Source organism: Petaurus breviceps, unplaced genomic scaffold (genome assembly GCF_028583685.1).
Source record: "Petaurus breviceps papuanus isolate PSGF00001 unplaced genomic scaffold, PetGlider_PUasm1.0 90897, whole genome shotgun sequence".
Classification (NCBI taxonomy): Eukaryota; Metazoa; Chordata; class Mammalia; order Diprotodontia; family Petauridae; genus Petaurus; species Petaurus breviceps.
In genome coordinates, this window is record NW_027187374.1 from 9,866,185 (window position 1) to 9,885,284 (window position 19,100).

The following is a 19,100-nucleotide window of genomic DNA, read 5'->3' on the forward strand; positions in this document are numbered from 1 at the left end:
ACAAAATCCAAGGGGCAATAATAGAATACCACTCAAAATAACTACAAAACACTCATATATGAATGAACCAACCAAAGCATAGAAAATGCCTATATATAGATTCAATTTAAAATGTCTCCTTAAAGTAATAAATAAGAACTTTATAGCTGGAATAACTCATGGCTTGTGAATGGACTGTACCAATATAATGAAAATGATATTACCAAAATTTGCTTATAGTTTTACTGATATACTGATCAGTCCGTTAAAAGAATACTTTATAGAATTCTATAAAATGATAAAATTCACCTGAAGAAATAAAATTCCTAAAGTATCAAGATAAATAATTAAAAATAACCACAGGAATGAAGGGAGAAAGAGTATTTCCAGAAATTGAACTATATCTTGAATCAGTAGCCATTCAAAACATTTTATATTGCTAAAAAATAAAGAAGTAAATAATGGAATCAATGACTTCAGGGATAATCAGAAACAATAAGATACAATACAATGTATGTTGAACCTGAAAACACATTACTTAGGAAATAATTATTTTTGATAAAAAAGGCTGTGAAAAACTGTATATTGGTCTTCTACAAATCTGTCTTAGATTAACATCTTATGCCATATTCCATTATAAAATTCAAAGTGGGTGTGAAACTTTAATGTTAAAGATTATACTCTAAGAAATAATAGAAGAGAAGCAAATCTTTATCTTTCATAGATATTGGTAGGAGATATAGGAAACAAAAGATGAGAAAAATCATTATTTGAGGCTTATGGGAAGATAGAATTATGAATCAATGCAACCATTTTGGAAAGTAATTTGTTATTATGCAAACAAGGTGACCAGAACATACGTATCCATTAACCCAGGGAATATATCCCAAGAAGGTCATTGATAAGAAGAAAATCCCCATATACACTTAAATACTTTTAGTAGTACTTTTTGTGATATCAAATAACTAGAAATGAAGTAGATCACATTGATGGAAGATTGGATAAATAAATTTGGTACATGAATGTAATAGAATATTACTATGCTGTAAGAAATAATATAGAGCAGCATCAAAAGAATTACATGACTTGATGCAGTGGGGCAAGCACAGCCAGGAAAGCAATAAACAGAATGGCTACAACAATATAAATGAAAAGATCATTAATTAGAAAAATCAGAAATGAATGTTGCACAATTACAAAAATTAAGCATGACCCCAAAGAGGAGATCTGAGACAACACCATTACCTGAGATAGCTAGACAGTACAGTGGGTAGAGCACTGGACCTCTAATTAGGAAAACCTGAGTTTAAATTTAGTCTCAGACATTTACTGTGTGACCCTTGGCAAGTTACTTAACATCTGTCTGCCTCAGATTCCTCATCTGAAAAATGGGGATAATAATAGAACCCACCTCCTGGGGTTATTTTGAGGATAAAATGAAATTATATTTGTGATGTGCTTAGCAGAATGCCTGGTGCCTCCCCCCACCAAGATTGTTAACTTTATTGATTATAAAACAAAATCTCTTTACAATGGCAGTGAATGTCCTTCTGACAAAGTTTATCCAAATGACATAAAAGAGATCAGAAGTGGGGACTTAAGGGATGGAGACGTCATTCCAGGGACCCATTCAGAAAAGCTAATAACTATAGCCACTGATATTTATGGGACTGGAGGCATGCTGAGGTGCAGGTAAGGAGGTTTGATTCAAAATGATGTTGGGGAGGGGAAGATAGGAGTTGCAACGAAAATCTTTCCTCTTGGTAGGGTGTGGAAAGGGAGGGAAGAACAGCATTTTCCCTACTTGGTGGTGTTAACTGTGAAGACCCATTTCAGGAACAATTAGGCACTAGCCCCAAGCATAGGGCTAAAAAAAAGGCACCACACCATTCTCAAAGACAGCCAAAGCACTCCAGAGATTGTTTGGCATTGGCTGCACAGATGTCTTTGACCTATTCATAGGAGAAGTTTTCATCCATTTTTTTAGTTACCAAGAACTGTCCCAGGTACACATAGGCCTTATCAAAGACCTCATCATTGATCTTTGTTTCAAGAATTTCTTTGATTCAAGAAATATTCAAGGGTGAAATCAACAGTTTGGCAACAGATTAGGAGTGACCAAAATGCATTTTATTCCTCCATTTTGAATATTAAATTCAAGAAATTGTTCTGACTGATGAAGGAGCAGTATAGGATTTGAAATCAGGAAAAACCTGTGGTTTTTTTCTTTTTTACCTCTGATCTTTACTAGCTCTGTGACAAAGGGTAAGCTTCTTAAACTTTCGAAGACTCAGACTCCTTATCTTTCAAATGGCTGTAAGAATAAGTAGTAACTTCTATGATACTTTGTTGCATGAATAAAATTAGATAGTGTACAGAAAGTATTTTTGAAAGACAAAAAACACAGTATTAATGCCAGCAATTATTGTTATTTTCTCACCAAAGTACTCCTCCAATGCTTGCTTATGATCCAGAAGGGACTCTAAATTCTTAAAGGCTATCATCATGAAGTACAGAATTTAGAAAATTCTCCCAAGTTGCAAGAATTTCAAATATAGGCCCAGGTTATATATATATATATATATATATATATATATATATATATATATAATTTTTTTTCTGATGACCAGCTTAGCAAAATTCAGAAAGGGGTTATCACCCTGTTAGGTCAAAGAATGATAAAAGTTTTAGTCATAGCCATACTTGAAACATCATTCTCTAAGTTTTAGAGGGGGTACCCAGGTCATGATGCAGGTATCACTTTCATCCATGAAGAGAGTACCCAAATCACGACCATTAGAAAATTTTAAACTATTGAAATATTATTTTATATTGTTAGATTATTCTTTTATATTGTTATCCTTTCTTGGGAATTACTTAAATGATAAGTTTCTTACTTGAAAAATCACCAAGAAGTTCATAAGTAAGAAATAGGCCAATGGTGAAGCCACTACATAATCATTATCTGAAAGAAGAGGTTTTCAAATTTTATTTATTAAAGGAAGAAAAGGAGAAAAGCCATTTACAATGCATGTTGATAGTAAAGATCAAAAGAAATAGGAAAAAAAGTGATCTGTTAATACTCAAGGACTACCCAGCTTCTTACATTAATCTCATATCTCTCTCCCTCCAGACTGTTACAATCAGTCAGTCAAACACACTAAAATTCATGCTGGGTGGTCTCTTTGGAGCTTCTCCTTTCCTGAATAAAAGACTAAGCTTTACAAGTCTGTTAGAAAATGACCAGCTAAATTAAAATACCTTGTTAAGCCATTCTGCAGCACAGTAAATTCATATTTTGGGTTCTGAAGGTCCAAGAAGATACTGGACAAAGTAAATATAATGCAAAATTGTCTATGTTACATAAACTCCTATTTCTTAAAGGTTTTCCATATCTGGCCTGAGCAGTGCAGTGTCCCTTAATGAGAACTGAGAATTTGAGAAAATAAAATAGATGTGGATGATTCTCTGTGTGCATGTGTGTGTGCGTGTGTGCATATGTGTGTGTGTGTGTGTGTGTGTGTGTGAGAGAGAGAGAGAGAGAGAGAGAGAGAGAGAGAGAGAGAGAGAGAGAGAGAGAGAGAGAGAGAGAGAGAGAGAGAGAGAGAGAGAGAGAGAAAGACAGAGACTATTCACCTAGGGAGGTGAAAATTTTTCCAGAATGCTGATTATAATACTACCTTCTATTTCTATGAAGTGGGAGAATATGTGTAATTACTTCTATCTTGGGATTTTTAACCTGAAGCAAGAGCCCAAGTCACTGTTCTGGCAAACATTGAGTCTTGTATTGGGAGTCACCAGCTTTCTCCCTTAACTCTGTGTCTCCTTGTCAGCACATGTTTGATGCCTCTTGCTAATTTAATGTATTCAATTCTTTACTTGAGCAGTTTGATTTAGATGATCCTCTCAAGAACCTGACTGCAGGTGTCCAGGCACAAGTGTCCATAGTGGCACTGTAACTCCCATAAAACTGTAAATTTCCTCTCTGCAAAACACTGTATCAGCTTTTACAGGAATGATGCCAAGATGAAATCAACTGTAATCCTTGCCCTCAGAGAACTCCCAACCTAAAAGAACAGTAGACTATTTTATTAATATTGAACAATCTTTGAAGATCTCTATCATAAAAAGGACATTTGTTATCCCACTGTATTGAGACTTACTCATTAAAACCAAAAATATAGCACAAACTTCTCACCTAATCTTTCTAATTATGATACCATCAGCCTTCTTTTAGGTGCTGAAAGTGGGAGGGGGGAAGGAAGAGCACAATATAAGACAAGAGATCCTTGTTTCTCACTGAGCATATGGCCATCAACTTATTTTGAACAGAGCATCCGATCATCATTTTCTACACCTTGCCTTTTTTTCATTTCCTTGACTTAGAGCTTATCTGAGAGCCTTTTGTTTAGTCTCATAATTATTCAGTGAGTCAGTAGCCCACAAATATTATGAGTTGAGCCAGACATGATCAGCCAGCTTTTTGGACCACCTGTTCCAAGCAGTTTCCTGTGTGGGCGGCAAGTTCAGAGGGAGTTAAAATATGAGTTACAGTAAATGTTCTTTACCCTTGGCAGTCAGTATTGTTGAAAGGAGATGGAATCTCACTTGACTATGTTAAGACCAGACAGATTTCATTATTGTTATTTGCTTATATTAAAAATTTGTATGCCACATAGAATGACTTTCTCAACACCCTGTGCAACATGACACTGCAATAATATAGACAATATTTAATGTTTAACCTATAAAATTAGTTTTGTAAATACAAAGTGCTTTTAGACAGGACAAGGACGCTAATTAAAATGGTACTGTTTGTTCTTTATGTATTGTCTTGAGATGGGTAAATAGGGGAGGGACATATTGAAACCAATATGAATTTGTTGTTAAAAGTCTCTCATGAAATGATTCAATCCCCAAATGACACAACTCAAAGTATATGTCTTGGGTCATGTAGGAAAAAACAACACCCACAACAACAGTTAGCTTCACTGAAGTTTTTCCTTTTTGACTAATTGTTTTCAAGTTGTGCAAACTTGAATTCTATCATAAGATCAATTTTCTCATTGAGGCAACCTTTCTTTCAAAAGAGAAATCTTAACATTTTTTTCCTTGTGATAAAGTCCATCTTCCTGATCTTGTCTTAGGCTATGAGGCTTTTGTGCAATGGCTACAGTTTGGAATATTGAGAAACAGTTCTCCTAATGTTGTTATTAGGATGATTACACCTGGATTGGGAATAAGATCCTAAGGCCTAGTACTAGGCTGGTCACTATCTGGTTGTATAACCTTGGGCCTTATGTTACCTCATGTGTGAAATGGGATAGATTATATGGACATTAAAGTCCTTTTGGGCTCCAATTTTAGGAATCTATATATTTCTTGAGTTTATTGTATGTATCAGGTCCATAGTCTAGTTTTTCAAAGGGATGTAAATTCAGAAATGAAAAACACACACACACACAAAGAATAATAAGAAAACAGAAAGTAGATGCTATTTTATGGTTCTGGCATTCTAGGATACTAAATATATCATGTTGGAATATCAATAAGTATATAATAGCATTCAGACTAGACATAGGATTTTAGAGAAGTCAACATAAATTAATCAGACTTTCTGGCCCAAGCTTGATGGACCGAAGGAATTAGATGAGTAGTTTTTCACTCCAGACACTTCTTGTCCCTAAACAAGTGGAGTGTTCTCAGTTTATGGTCTAGTGATAGGAGTGATAGAGCAGAATTTCCTCAAGGCTAATTCCAACTTGTGGGAGTCATTTAAAACCATCTATGCCTCAGGTTTTCAATGAGAATAGGCCTTTGCAAATCAGAAGCACCCATCTACCTTGCAGGCAGAGGTATTGCTGATAATTTTGTTGAGAAGTATGAAATCCAGTCTCAAATCATGTAATTCATGATATTAATATAAGAAGTAATAAAAAACCAAAATCACTTGAATGAGAAAGTAAAGTTGCTTCAATGATGATGAAAAAGTCCTTTTTTTTCATTCTCTAAATTTCAGTGTCCCAGTACAAACCCTCACCTTCCCCATCACATTATTTACAGTTATGGCTTTGCTTCAAGGATAGGGGAGAAATGTAATTCAATAATGCTAAATCATTTCATTTAGAGCTAGAAGGGTCCTTAAAGATTATCTTGTTCAATTACATCATTGAACAGATTTAAAAAAGTTAATGGTAGGAATAAGAATAATTTATATAGCTTTTCAAGGTTTAGAAAGTGCTTTACAGGTATTACCTTATTTTGAACCCACAAAGATCTTGGGAGGTGGTGTGATTATTATCCCCATTTTGTAGGTGAGGAAACTGAGACAAACAATGACTTGAACAACGTCACACAACTAGTGAGTGTCTGATGCCAAATTTTGAATTGGGTCTTCCAAACTCCAGATCCAGCACTCTGTCCCATGTGCCATTTAACTGACCCTAAGATCCAGAGGGTTTACATATCCTGTCCCAGATTACAAAGGCAGATAGCAAGTAGCCTAGATGTTGTTGCTTTATGACAATCTTTTAATGAAAGTTATGATACAACTTATGTATTGCTTTTAGTCCTTACAAAGGTGACCCTTCAGCTTCTCTTTCACTTAGTGTGGTAGCACTGTTATAACATGTTGCTGTAGAACAGGTATGGGGAACCTGTGGCCTGAAGGCCACATGTGGCGTTCTAGGTCCTCAAGTTTTACAGAACAAATCTTTTTATTAAGGGGATCTGTTCTGTGAAATTTGGATTCAAACAAAGTGCTGCACCCAAGGACCTAGAAGGCCACATGTGGATTTGAGACTGCAGGCTTCCCACCCCTGTCCTAGTTAAGGCTTTTTGAGTTGTTAACAGTGGAGGTGAAGTCTTGGTATTAATATTATGTGATAACAATCATCAGGAGGAAAAAAAAATCTTTGTTTATGCTCCTAGACAGAAAGAAATCTAATTGATATGAAACAATAAATATTCATGAGGAAGAGAAAATTGGGAAATTAAAAAGTAAGATAAAAGAAAACTTAATTTTCAATATTCTTTCCAGAAAGTTCTTTTAAAATACCCCTTTAACATCCCACACACCTTTAAAATAAATTGAGAAGATACTTTTTATTTCTAACTTCACAGAATTACAAAATTTGAGTGGTCCATGGCTTGTATTTCCTATAAACTCTTTAATCTAAATAGGAAAAGGGTTGTTAGAAATTAATTCACAAATTTTCAGAACACTCTGAGGTAGGTAGAGGATAAAAATTGTCCCTCTTACAGGCAATTTACAGGAAAGGAAGAATTCTGAAGCAGTGAGAGTACCAGTGTCTTACTACCAGGATTCGTGTTCTGTTTCTAGCTGTGTAAATCTGATCAAATGATTTCACTTCCCTTAGACTCAGTTTCCTTCTTTGGAAAAAAAGAAGTTGGGAGTAGATTCCTAATATTCTTTCCAATTCTGAAATTCCAAGATTCCAGGTAATCAAAGAATATGGTACATTGTATATCATAATAGACATATTTAGCCTTCACGACAAAAGCAAGAAAGATATTAAAATAAGAGAATATTCCATAGCATATATCAATGACTCTCAGAAGTGAAAGTGAACCCAGAGGCTATCCAATCCAGCACATGCATTTATAAGAACTGCCTTGACTTTATACATAAATGGCTATGCAGACTTTGCTCTAAGATTTCCAGTAAATTCGAAGTCACTACCCTTGATTAACCCATTCCTCTTTGGAATATTAAATTCTATGAGCAAGTTCTTTACATCAAGACATAAATCTGCATCTCTGCAGCTTCTACTCACTGCTTCTGGTTTTACCTTTAGGAGACAAACAAACAAAACAAGACAAATCTCTCTTTAAGAAGATAGTAATCCAGGTGCTTGGAGGTAGGTACCATCTTATCTACAAATCTTCTCTTCCCTAGGCTAGGTAAATTGATCTGACCTTCACTTAGCATGAACCTGAGGTCTTTCACCATCTTGCTCAGTCTCTTCTGGACACTCCAGCTTTTCAGTATCTGAGTTTAAATATGTTTCTCAGACCTGAACATAACACTTGAGATAGATTCTGACCAGGGCAGAGAATCATAAAATATCATATATTGTATTTAATTATTTCTGTTGGAGGGAGTTATCTTTTTTTTACTTACTTTTTTGAAAATGAGTATTTTCAATGATATCTACCTGACACAAGTGGAGGAAAATATATCTGGAAAATTTGATAATGTCAAGTACATAGAATTGAAGATATGTTTTCATAAAAGGAAGTACAAAAACCCAAACTCTACCATAGTCCCCCAAAATGGTTTGTTGTAATATTTATCAGTATTGTTGAATCAATATCCTTTTCTTTTATGTATCTATCAAAGGTTTTTTTTCCCTAGAAATTTTCATTTTATTATTTCAAAAAATTAGGAAAACTAAAGTTTTGTCCATGTTGAATCAAGTTTCCCTGTATTTTCACATGCTAATTTATCTATTGATTTATTGATTGAGCATTTCCAAAGATGATTTTTTACAATGCATAAAATGGAGGAATTTGAAGCCACTGAGAAAAAAAAACAAACATCATTTTCTGTCATGCAAAAGCACAACCTCCATTGTTTCAGGAGGCCTACTTAGGAAAAATATCATGCTGCATTTCTAGACCAAATATCACAAGAAGCCTCATATTATTCAGTTTGTGATATACATTTTCTTTCTTTAAGTAAATTTAATAAGCCATTATCATTATTATAGATTCTGTAATTGGAAGGGACCTCAGAGTCCATAAGGTTTAGGGATTATATGATCATAAATTCAGAGCTGAACCTATTTGTCCAATACTTTCATTTTACATATAAGAAAACTGAGGCCCTTGCAGCTTAAGTGACTTACTTAAGTTTAAATAAGTAGTTTAAATGGAAGAGGCAGGATTTGAGTCCACGTTCTCTGAATCCAAAAGACAACACTTTTCCCACAACACCACAAAGTCTCCATCTACTAATCTAGTCAAACTTAAACATAAACAAAAATGTTTCCTTACATTTCTGATTATAAATCTTAGATCTAAGAGATTGGCAATAGTGTCAAGGGAATTGTATCTTTTTCTAATTAATACTTTTACTTTTTTGTTACACACACACAGTGTGATGATGGGATATCTGTTAGAGCTCTTTCTTTTTTTTTAGAGTTAAATTTTTTTTAATTTCAATTTTTTTAATTTTTCAAATGTTTTATTAACTTCTGATTTACATCATTCATTTCTGCCAGATTTTGAGTTACAAATTTTCTCCCCATTTTCCCCCTACCCACAGTCCCAAAATAGCAGTCCCACAGGATATCCCCTCCTCCAATCTGTTCTCTCCCATATTTTCTCCCATACCACTTTCAACTTTTAAAGTAGGGCATAGTGGATGTCTATGCCCCAGTGCCTGTATATCTTATTTCCCAATTACATGTAAAATAGTATTAATAATAGTATATATATATATATATATATATATATATATACATATATATATCTTTATTTAAACATTTGATTCTAAAACTGAATTCCAGATTCATTCCCTTCCTTCCTTGTCACCCACCCTTATGGGAAGATAAGCAGTTCAGTATAGGTTGTACATGTGCGGCTCATTCAAAACAATAACATAGTACATATATTGTAAAAGACTGACTATATTTCCCTCCCTCCTATCTCACCTCCCACTTGTTCTATTTTCTACTTTGATCACGTCCCTTTTCAAAAGTGGATGCTTCCAACTTCCCTGCCCCCACCCCAGCCTGCCTTCCCTCTCATCCCCTTCCCCCTATTCTCCTATAGGGTGAGATCCCCTATTTAGTGTGTATTTCATTCCCTCCCCAAGCCAAATTCAATGGGAATAAGGTTGACCCATTCCTTTTTGCCTTCCTATTCTTCCCCTCCATTGTAACCATTTTCTCTTGCCTCTTCTGTATGAGATAGTATACCTCATTCTATCTCTCCCCATCTATTCTCATTATATTCCTCTCTCACCTCTTAATTTCACTTTTTAAGTATCATCCCTTCCTGTTAAATTGGTCCTGTGCCCTCTATCTATGTATGCCTGTAAATATATATACACACATTCACATATATATTCATATGCCCATATACCCTCATATATATATATATATATATATATATATATATATATATATATGTGTGTGTGTGTGTGTGTGTGTGTGTGTGTGTGTGTGTGTGTGTATGTATGTATGTATATTTCTATTCCCTTCAAATATTTTCATACTGACAAAAGTTTCATCAGTTACAATTATTGTTTTTCCATGTAGGAATGTTAATAGTTCAACTTGGATAAGTTCCCTATGATTTCTTTTCCCTGTTTACCTTCTCATGCTTCTCTTGCTTCTGGTATCTGAATGTCAATTTTTCTATTCAACTCTGTTTTTTTCAGCAAGAATGCTTGAAAGTCCTCCTAATGCACTGAATGACCATATTTTCCCCTGAAACATGATACTCATTTTTGCTGGGTAGGTGATTCTTGGTTTTAATCCCAGTTCCTTTAACCTCTGGAATATCATATTCTAAGCCCTTTGATACCTCAGTGTAGAAGCTGCCAGATCCTGGGTTATCCTGATTGTGTTTCCACAATATTCAACTTGTTTCTTCCTGGCTGCTTGTAATATTCTCTCCTTAATCTGGGAATTCTAGAATGTGGCTATCATGTACCTAGAAGTTTTCTTTTTGGGATCTTTTCCAAGAGGTGTTTGGTGCATTCTTTCAACCTCTGTTTTGCCCTCTGGTTGTAAAACATCAGGGCAGTTTTCTTTGAGAACTTCCTGGAGGATGATTTCTAGGTTCTTACTTTGATCATGGCTTTCAGTTAGTCCAATAATTTTTAAATTATCTCTCCTGGATCTATTTTCCATGTCAGTGGTTTTTCCCATGAGATATTTCACATTGCCTTCTATTCTTTCATTTGTTTGGATCTGTTTAACAGCATCTTGATTTCTCAAAAAATCATTAGCTTCCATTTGCTCCAATCCAATTCTGAAGCCATGATTCTCCTCATTGAGCTTTTGAGATTCTTTACTCCATCTGGCAAATTCGACTTTTTAAGGCATTCTTCTCCTCATTGCCTTTTTGAGGCTCTTTTGCCATTTGATTTAGTCTGTTTTTTAGGAGTTATTTTCCTCATTCAGGCTGTTGACTCTAATTTCATAATTTTCTTGCATCATTCTCATTTCTCTTCCCATTTTTCCTCCACTTCTCTTATCTGCTTCTTAAGGTCCTCTATGGACTGTAACCAGCTCACATTTTCCTTTAAAGCTTTTGTTGCAGGAGTTCTGACTTCACTGTCTTCCTCCTGTTCCATGCTTTGCTCCTTTTTTGTCCCCAAAATGGTAGTCTAATGTTGGAATCTTCTGTCTGCTTTGTTTCCTTTGCCTGGTCATGTCGACCCTCAGTCACTTGACCTCTGGGATTTTTGCCCCAGTAGGACTCTGCCACCAGAGAGGAGAGCTTTCATCCCAATGCTGGGGTTTTCTCAGCTGCCAGAGGTATTAGATGGGTGCCCTCTCTGAGGCCTCCATATGCTCTGGCAAGCTGGACATACACCCCAGGACCTTCCCCCTAGACTGTAATCCAGATCCAAGCAGGTTAAAGCAAGAGGGAGAACCCCTCAGATTGATCATTTGGTCCTCCTACACTCTCCAGGCCAGGAGCTGAAGCTCTCAAGTGGCACTGGCTGGCTGTACTGGCATCTCAGCAGCTTCTAGCCCTGGGGACAAAAGATGGGGTACTTCCTCTTACTGGGTCCCAAAGTCCAGATTGCACTGACCTCTCTATTTGTCCTTAGCATGTGTGTGTTGATAATTCTGGAAATGGCCACAGTTGGTGCTGATGTGGAGTCCCTCCTGTCAGAAGCTGGTCAGACCCACACTGGTTGAGCATTCAGTACTGAGATGAAATTCATTGGGGATAAATGTACATCCTTGCAGTTGCATACAAAAAATCAGTTTTGTAATTATAATATGAAGAAGGTATAGTTATATGACAAATGTCCTGAAAAAATATCTGCTGACTGCAAAATATGAATCATCTCTGTGATAAAGCAATTAAAAAGGCTGAAAGTCTCACCTCTAAGAGATGCTGATATCAGAACAGAGAAGTGATAGTCTCACCCTGTCATGTCCTTGTTCATTAGACCTTGTTTGAAGTATTATCTTCAATTCTGGGTCCCATAGTTTTAGGACATTGAGAAGCTAGAGTGTGTCCAGAAGAGGGCAATCAGGATGGTGAAAAGTCTTAAGTATATATCATATTAGATTAAGGAATTAAGGATAGTTAGCCTGAAGAAGAGAGACTCATGGAATAAATATTTGAAGAGCTATCATGTGGAGTAGGGATTACTCTGTTTGGAACAAGAGGGCAGAAATAAGAACAATGGATGTAAGGTGCACAATCAATTTTAGGTGTGAGGTCAGGAAAAATATCCTGTAACATTAAGATCTACTGAAAAGTGTAATGGGCTGCCTTGAGAAGTGATGGTTCACTCCTCATTGGGGATTTTCAATCACTTGTTAGCCATGTTATCACAAGGAGTAATTTTGTGTATGATTTGGAATAAATAGCTACTAATTTCCCTTCCAAGGCTCAAGTCCTGTGATTCTGTTTTTTGTTCTGTGCTTTTAAGAGGAAATACATATAGGTTAGATCTAGGTCATTTGGGAAAGGAATTACATGACAGAGCAGATTATCTTATTCAGAAGTTACATTGCCTATGGTTTTATAAAAATATCCTCATTTTATATAATTTTGAGAAATAATTTTAAGCAAGAGTATATACAAATATATAAATATCATATTTTAAAATTTTATCCATTACTAAAAATCATAATCCCCAAATTTTCTTCTTTCTTTTTTTTAAAGAAACAATGAACCAAAATTTTCATGGAAAGAAGCATTCTTTACCTTCAGTTTTCTATCCATTTCCTTCAGGTTTTTACATCTCTTAGCAAGAGACCTGGGCATGTGGAGAATCAGAACCCAGGCTAGAGCAGTGTATTCTGATGCATTCTAATTTTCTGTTAACAAAGGAAAGGGTAGAACAGTGCTTTAAATATATGCTTTGTAATTTGTTCACATGAGCTATCTTTAAAGATTCAACAGAATCAGCCACTTCATTGGGAGATGTTGTAGGATTGAATCTGTAGTTAGAACAAATAACAGACTCAAGGGTTGAACTTCAGAAAAAGGAAACAAAGATTCAAGTAATAGTGATACTTAGGTGTGAGGACAGAAGAAATAAGATTGGAAAATACATTCTATGGAATAAGAATTATCCTCTAAGCAGGTACTGTATGGCTTTCCCCACCCTCCCTCATTGAAAGTATGATATCCTAACTATTCATGTCCAAGCATAAACAGTGTAATGGGTTGGGAAGAGAAACAGTGAATTTGTATGTGTGGATACAGTATTTACTGTTGTGACTGTTTTAGTTTATTAATAAAATAGTAGCCAAATTAGTTCCTTTTAATGTGAATAGTATTTTATTTTTTTCAGTTACATGTAAAGATAGTTTCCAATAATCAATTTAAACAAAATTTTGAGTTCCATTTTTTCTCCCTCTCCCCATTTTTCTTCTCTTCTCCTCAAGATAGCAACCAGCTTGATATAAGTTATACATGCACAATCATGCTAAACATATTTCCACATGAGTCATTTTGTGAAAGAAGAAATAAAACAAAAGGAAATCCCATGCCCCCCCAAACATGAAGAAAGTGAAAAGAGCATGTTTTGATTGGCATTCAGACTCTATCAGTTCTTTCTCTAATTGTGGATAACATTTTCCATCATGAGTCTTTCAAGATTGTCTTGGATTGTATTGACGGGAAGAACAATGTCTGTCATAGTTGATCATTTCACAATGTTGCTGTTACTGTGTACAATGTTCTGTTTCTTCTCACTTTACTCAGCATCAATTTATGTAAGCCTTTCTAGGTTTTTCTGAAATCTATCTGTTGCTCATTTCTTATGGCACAATATTATTCCATTACAGTTATATACCATAACTTGTTCAGCCATTCTACAATTGAGACATTCCCTCAGTTTCTAATTCCTTACCACCACAAAAAGAACTGCTTTAAATATTTTTGTTCTTGTGGGTCCTTTTTCCTTTTTATGATCTTTTTGGGATACAGACCTCCTAGTGGTATTGCTGAATCAAAGAGTATGTATAGTTGGTTGCCCTTTGGGCATAGTTCCAAATTGTTTTCCAGAATGGTTGGATCATTCATAATTCCACTAACAATAAATTAGCGTTCAAATTTCCAGCATTGATCATTTTTTCTCTCATATTAGCCAATCTGATAACTGTGATGTAGTACTTCAGAGTTGTTATAATTTGCATTTCTCTAATCAATAGTGATTTAGAGCACTTTTATATTTTAGCTTTAATTTCTTCATCTGGAAACTGCCTGTTCATATCCTTTGACCATTTGTCAAATGGGGAATGAGTTGCATTCTTATGAATTTGACTCAGTTCTCTATATGTTTGAGAAATGAGTCTTTTATCAGAAACACTGTAAAAATTGTTCCCCAGTTTTCTGATTTCCTTTTAATCTTTGTTGCATTGATTTTGTTTGTGCAAAATCTTTTTAATTTAATGTAATCAAAATTATCTATTTTGCATTTAATAATGCTCTCTCTTTCTTGTTTGGTAATGAATTTTTCCCTTCTCTGTAGATCTGAGAGATAAACTATTCTTTGCTGTCCTAATTTGCTTATGGTGTCACTCTTTATGTCTAAATCATACACCCATTTTGACCTTATCTTTTTATATGGTATGAGATGTTGATCTCTACCTAGTTTCTGCTATACTGTTTGATAATTTTTCCATCAGCTTTTGTCAAATAGTAAGTCCAAGTGAGTTCTAATCAAATCTTCCTGTGTGTCCAAAGATACGGATAGAAACTGGATCTATGATTTCATTAGTATAGGGAGTTCTTAAGTGACAGAATTTCCTATGCCAGGCAATTTGAAATTTTCTTTGTAATTTATGTCTTAGAGAATGGTCACATAACAATTATACATCAGTGCAGGAACTTGAACCTCTGTCTTCCTGCCTCTGAATGGCTCCTTAGCGACTTAACCACACTGCCTCTCAATTCAAACATGTTAGTTCAAATTTATATAGTGCAGCAAAAGTCACAAATTACTTCACGTTTATTATATCTTAGCATAACTTATGGGAGCAACACATGTCATGACCCTTATTTTACAGATGAAGAAACTGAGGTTCAGAGATGGATGGGATTTGAACCTAGACCTCTCTTTCATGCCAAGTCCAGAACTCTTTTCACTACATCATTCTATGTTCTCTTTTGCAACGCTATTTGCTGGTTATGTTGTTTGATCATTGGGCCACTGTATTATGAAACTTGATTTTTAGTTGCAACCAACTTCTTTTATCTTGGAAAAGATAGTTCACTTCTATGGGTTACATTGTACTCTGTTGCAAAATATGAGAGTTGGACTAAATGCTTTTTATCATCATTTTAGAATGTAACATTAATTTATCTACCTGGGTTAAAAAGTTATTTAACTCATTTCCGGGAAACTATCTAAATTATAGACATAATATAAATGTTACTTGATGTTCAGAAGAAAACATTTCTTATAATATAGAAGGGGTGGGGTTGCTTGAATGATTAATTTGACATTAAGAAAATTAGTTTTGAATGCTTTACACAATAGTTGTCTCAAAAGTTTCTGATTCTCAGTTTCATTATCTGTAAAATAGGGATAATAAGGATTTAACATCACAGGATTATTGCAAATATGTATGCATGTATGTGTATATATCGATATGCATATGCATATACATGAATACATATATGCACATATACATTATATAAGAATATAAATGTATATATAGAGGAATGTGTATGGGAGGAGAGAGACAGAGAATTAGACTTAAATGATATCCCATAAATATACATACACATATTAGTTATCAGTCATTAATTTGACATTGAATTGAACAAATGGAATCATCTATAAAATATTAAAAAGAAAAATTGATGTCATCTTTTACAGCAGATTTGGAAGTGAGAATTTAAACAAGTTTTTAAAGATGTTGTTAATTGTTTAATACTTTCTATTCACTTTTAAAGTATTCCAGAATCCCATATGTCATGTCACCAGTTTCTGTGACTATTAGTTTCCACCCACAACTTTCTTTCCTGTACAAAATCATGGCTATTCTAAAGTATAAAGCCTTGTAAGTATCTTTAAGGCGAACTAAACCACATTGTTAAATATTACCAGGAAAAATAAAGCCACTGGCAAGAAAAAAAATAGTTAAAGGTTTCTAAAGAGTTTAAGATATTTGGAATGCATGAAAAAGCGTTCCCTCAAAGTGTTTCCAACCCACAATTTACAATATTTTCAGGATTAACTTCATTGATACATGAAACAGAACCTTAACTGGGCAACATTCCCTTTTAGACATTTCTGGTCTTTTGCTTCTGTGGGTGGTGTAGGTACTAGGGAGGGGAAAAGAGGGAGAAAGAAAAAGGGTTTTCTCTGTTCTTTTAATTCCTTTGGGATTAACCAGGGAATGAATTCATATTATATGCCATCTCTTACCTTGTGGCATTATCCCCCAGGAACATAGTTCATCAATGATGCAATCCCATAATTATTTAAAGAATATTATAGAGGTTCTTTGATTCTCACAAAAGCCTTCTTGAACATTAAGCATAGCCTGCCATCTCTTTTTTATATACCTCCAGACCATTTATAATTCCTACAAGTCAGAGTTGCATCATCTTTTGGAGATATGTTCCAAGGGAAAAGTTGAGAATACACCATTGTTGTATGGATAGGGATATTAAGCAATATGAATTAAGTAAAAAGTATTGTTGAGGACAAAATAGTTTTTGTGTGCTTCTACTAATTTTCGTGAATGTTCAGCTGGTACTGTGGAAAGAAGGCTAGAATTGTAATCAGAATACCTGGGTTTGAATCATGACTCTGTGGCTTACTGTGCCTGTGACCTTATTGCTGCTGGACCTCAGTCTCCATATTAGTAAAATGAAAGAAATGAAGTACATGACCTATGTTTTCCTTCCAGTTCTAAATCAAATATCCGGATCCATGATTCCATATAAATCTGATATTTTGGAGGAAAGACAGATGGTAAGAACACTGACTTGGAAACACAATTTTTTGCAAGTCAATTTCTCCTCTCTGAGAACTTGAACATTCTGGCTTCAAGGACTACAGCATACAGTACACTGTGATGGCTCATTTTATTCATTCTATTGGAGATATTAAGAAGCTGAGGTCACAGTGGGAAAAGGGTAGCAGAAGACCCAGGATTGAAACCTAGGACATAGAATCATCCTATCAACAATGAATTTTTAAGCACTTACTATGTGTCAAGCACTATGCTAACCACTGCAGATAGAAATACACAATGAATGAAATGGTCCTTACTTATAATGTGAAGAGCATGAATTCTAAGTGGGGAGAAAACAATCATATAAAAGTGTATACATATACATACATGTATATACATAAATATATATATGTGAAGAAAATAAATATAAACAAATACAAAGTAGTTAAATACAAGGTAGCTTGAGAGGGAGGGGCATGAGAAAAGGCTTCTTGTGGAAAATGGTGATTGAGGTTCACCTTCAAGGAAGATAGTGATTTACGAATTGAAGGTGAGACTGGAGATAATTTCAGTCATGGAAGATTGCAAATGAAAAGGCCTGGAGATGTAATATGTAGTGTTGTACATGAAGAACAGAGAGGAAGCCATTTTGCTACATCTCAGTGGGAAGGAGTGGGGAATGATGAACAATGAGGCTAGAAAAATAGATAGAAGAAAGGTTCTGAAGATTTTTAAGTGCTAAACAGAGGAGTATACTATTAGCATTGATTGAGCAGGGGAATAAAATGGTTATATCTTAGCTTAAATATCTTTGTCAACAGAGTGGAAACTGCAATAAAGTGGGGAAGATTTGAAACAAGGGACTAATTCTAGTTGCATTAATCTTTATGAGAGGTGACGAGGGCCTGAACCAAAGTGGCACCTGTGTAAGTAAAAAGAAGGGGTCAAGTGCAAGTGATATTGTGGACTTAGGAAAAAAAAACAAGATCTGGCAATTGACTGGACATGTGAATTAAAGGACAGTCAAGAGTTGAGGATAGCAGAGAGATTATGAGTATGGCAAACTAAGAATGGTAATACTTTTAGTAGAAATGAATAAGACTTGAAAGTTTATAAGAGAAATGGATTTTTGGGAAAAGGCATTTAATTCTGAATTTTGAAAATATTTAGTTTGAAATATCTACAAATTATCCAGTATAAATGTCCAATTGATAATTGGTGATACTGAACTGAACTTCAGTGAAGAGTTTCTAGGTCTGAAAATACAGATCTGGGAGTCATTGGCACAAAGATCATAAATAAGTCCATGGAAACTGATCAGGTAACCAAAGGAATGTGCAAAGAGAGAAAAGGAAATAAAATAGAGTCTTGGGGAACTTCTCAATTAAGGATATGTGAAATTAATGATGACCATGACAGAAGACTGAGAAGTTGTTATATAGATAAAGGGAGAACCAAGAAAGAATAGTATCAATAAACCTGAGGGGGAAAAAAAGTTAGCAATCAACAAAATATAAAAATAATACCCTGGAAAATACCACCATCTTTTGTAATTGAGATATTATTAGTCACTATGGGGAGAGTAATTTCAGTGAAGGATAGGGTCAGAATCCACACTGCAGATGGTTGAGAAATAAGGGAGAGGGTAAGGAGGCATTGAGAGTAGGTAGCTTTTCCTAGGGGTTAAGTTGAAGATGAGAGAGATATGGAACAATTAGATAAGATAGAAAGTAAAATCTAGTGAAGGCATTTTTTTTTAAGAATGGAGGAGATAAAGGTTTTTAGAGGTACTAGGGAAAGGCCCAGTGGATAGAAAGAGGTTAAAGATTAGAGAGAAGGAGATGATTGAGGTTGTAATGTTATGAATAAAATTCAAAGGGATGGGACCAGGGAAGGAGAAAATCCACATCAATGTCAAAGACTGAGGTAAAGGGCAATTGGGGTTAAGTGACTTGCCCAAGGTCACATGGCTAATTTTGT